The sequence below is a fragment of the Sciurus carolinensis genome, chromosome 11, assembly GCF_902686445.1.
Source record: "Sciurus carolinensis chromosome 11, mSciCar1.2, whole genome shotgun sequence".
NCBI lineage: Eukaryota > Metazoa > Chordata > Mammalia > Rodentia > Sciuridae > Sciurus > Sciurus carolinensis.
In genome coordinates, this window is record NC_062223.1 from 26,107,019 (window position 1) to 26,110,376 (window position 3,358).

Genomic DNA, 3,358 nt, shown 5'->3' on the forward strand with positions numbered 1-3,358 from the left:
CAGAGCCATCACTGATAAGATGGAGACTTGTTTGTGAGATCCCACTCCTGAGCTGAGTGGGTTTTCAGGGTAATAGAGTTGAATGCAGAACTTAGAATCCCCTCTCCACACTGTTCTTAGGCTCATAGGAAGCCAAAGATTGCCCAGATTAATTGAGAAAACAATGTCCAACCACAGGATTCATTTGTATGTTTTGTTGATGAATATAATGACTTTTCCTGATTTGAATAATTAGGTTGAATTCCTTTTGTCTTTAATTTGGATTGACCATACTTCAAAATACCTGAAAATATTTTTTTTTCTGAAAAATTATTCATTTATGCTTTCATAGGAAACCAAGGATGTGGGCAGGCAGGAATTAAGTACTAGAGGTATCAAAGTTTCCTAACTGAAATGGTTTATTTCTCTGAGTAAATCCAGAGTGACAAAGAACCAAATAAACTAAAATGTCCACATTTGAGAATTGTCTAGAGTGACAATAATTACAGTCTCAGCTCATGGACTCCATGGAAAGCTATGTTGCAAACTCTCAGAGGGGAAGAAAATATTGGCAGAGAATTCCACCATCACCAGACCCAGGTCAGTGTAAAAGAAACTCTTTTCTCCAAAACTTAAAGCACAGTAATTTGATAGAGCAAATTTATTTTCTCTGAAGTTGTTTTTGTAAGTACACATTTGATTGGAAGTTTGGTGTTTTGTTATGAAAATGACTTTGGACATGAATTTCCAGTGAAGATATCAGTGGAAAACATGATCTGTAATTTTGCCAAGTCGGATGCTATTAAGAATGACTGGAGTCACCTTTAAGATATTGTGATTAATATTTATCTCTATAAATACCCTAAATCTGTAGAGTTCTGTTTGTAAAGGCTTAAAATTTTCCCCTATACAGGACTTTCATGTTGCCACTTTGAATTAAGTCCATTAAAAAAAAATTAGTAACAGCTGTATTTATCATCTGCAAGAGCCCAGAATAGAAAGGAAACAATTCAGGGGTAGAGAATTTCTGAAACCAAAGATATTTGTTCACACTTTTATGGATGCTGAGGGGTCTTGTGACTGACTGATTGACTTCTGTGTCCAGAAGTTGTTATTTTTTTTTTTTTAATTATTGATGTTTTGGGCAGGGATTAGGAAAAGAAGTAAAAAAGACTGAGAGAAAATCAAATACATCATGCTCTTTTGTAACAACACGGACTTAATCTTGAAAGCCCACACCTAGATCATTCAAAAAAAGGAATTTTAAAATTTTTATATATATTCAATATTTAAGCCAGTTAGCCATGAAAATAACAAGTTCATCTTAACTGACTGAATTTATGCCAACTATGATAATTTCATCCTCTTTATCTGAGCCTAATGTTTATGTCTTGTCAATAGAAAATTCAGGATAAATTCATGTCTCTTTTAATTCCAGTTGTAAAATGTGACTGGGGAAATACATTTAATCCAGAGTATAACACTGTATCTTGAAATTCCAAAGCAAGGAAAATTTATTTGTGAAATACTGTGAATTTTCAGGGGAACATTGTACTGTTTACATCCACATCCAAAGATGTGGAAAGAAGCAGCATGGAAGGGTGGCATAGAGACATCCACAACATCAGGGGCTTTGGAACGAATGGTTCTCAATGAGGTGTACTAGATAATTCCTTGGCATTCAGGAAAAAAAAAACTACCTGCAGTTTTATCCTATGTACATATGCATTCATATGATGGAGAGGAACCACAGGTCAGAAAACAGAGCTGGTTCAGATTCAGAGAAAGGTGGCACTGTTTTATACAATATGGTTTACTTTAATAAAATATAGTGTTCATATGTCCATAGATGTCCATGAAGATAAAGAATTACAACTTCAAAATAATTGTTATTGATGATATTTGTTCTCCTCTCAGGAATGAAGGAAAGCCATCTTTGAGATTTTTTAGAGAAAGAAAGGATGTTCAGAAGTCAAACATAAGTCAACATTCAAAACAACAACTTGATTTCTTGTGGCACCTGTAAGATATCATCACTATTTTATTACAATAGTGTTCTTTACAACTACCTGCAAAAGAGCTGAAGTAATTAAGGCCTGACTCCATCCATTTCAGAGACCAGGAGACAATGGAATATTTTAACATGGAATCTGAAATATCATCACTCAGAAATATTGTGGTTTTTTTCAGATGAGCCATGTGCCCAAAATACAAACTAAATTGACAGGAAAGATGAGCAATGTAACAGAATTCATCCTTCTGGGTCTCACCCAAAATCCAGATCTGCAGAAATTCTTATTTATTGTGTTTTTGGTGACCTATGTGATCACACTGGTAGGTAATACGCTCATCTCCATCACCATCTTCATCAGCCCAGCCCTGGGCTCTCCCATGTACTTCTTTCTCTCCTGTTTGTCCATTATAGATGGTTTCTACTCTTCCTCCATAGCACCCAAAATGATCTTTGACTTGATCTCTGAAAGGAACGCCATATCCTTCAGTAGCTGCATGACTCAGCTCTTTGTTGAACATTTCTTTGCTGCAGCTGAGATCATCTTGCTAATGGCCATGGCCTGTGACCGCTACGTGGCCATCTGTAAGCCCTTGCACTACATGACCATCATGAGGCGGCAGGTGTGTGTTTTCCTGGTGGGGGCGGCTGGGGTCTTGGGGTTCATTCATGGGGGCATACAGATTTTGTTTATGGCCCTGTTACCATTCTGTGGCCCCAATGTCATCGACCACTTTATGTGTGATTTAATTCCTCTCCTGGAGCTGGCCTGCATGGACACCCACACTTTGGGGCCCCTGATTGCTGCCAACAGTGGGTCACTGTGTTTGATCATCTTCTCCATGCTGGTGGCTTCCTATGTGGTCATCCTGTGCTCCCTGAGGACTCACAGCTCTGAAGGGTGCCGCAAAGCCCTGTCTACCTGTGCCTCTCACGTCACGGTCGTTGTCCTGTTCTTTGTCCTTGCTCATACCTGTACCTCAGACCTGTGGTCTCCCTCCCCAGTGACAAAGCTGTGACAGTGTTTTGTACCCTAGTGATGCCTATGTTAAACCCTTTGATCTACACCTTCAGAAATGAGGAAGTGAAAAAGGTTATGAAGAAGCTCTGGGGTCAAATGCTGAAAGCAGATCACAAATAAACCCTGTGGTCAGTGTGTTCAGGCAAGAATATTGAGTGATGGTCTAAGCTCTGTTGTCCTTGACTGATTAAAATTGGGACTGTCAATTATCCTGTATGCATCATAATTTTAATTGGCTTATAATTGTAGGTATTCATGGGGTACAGTGTGATAATTCAATACATGTAGAGCATATACAATAATCAAATCAGGGTACTTAGAATGTACACCTCTGTAAACATTGTTAT

The 3,358-nt window shown here is 38.1% G+C and overlaps 1 pseudogene; it reads left to right on the top strand.

Annotated features, from left to right (window-relative positions):
• Window positions 1–2,205: 2,205 nt before the first annotated feature.
• LOC124960628 (olfactory receptor 4C45-like) lies at window positions 2,206–3,131 on the top strand (annotated as a pseudogene).
• Window positions 3,132–3,358: the final 227 nt, after the last annotated feature.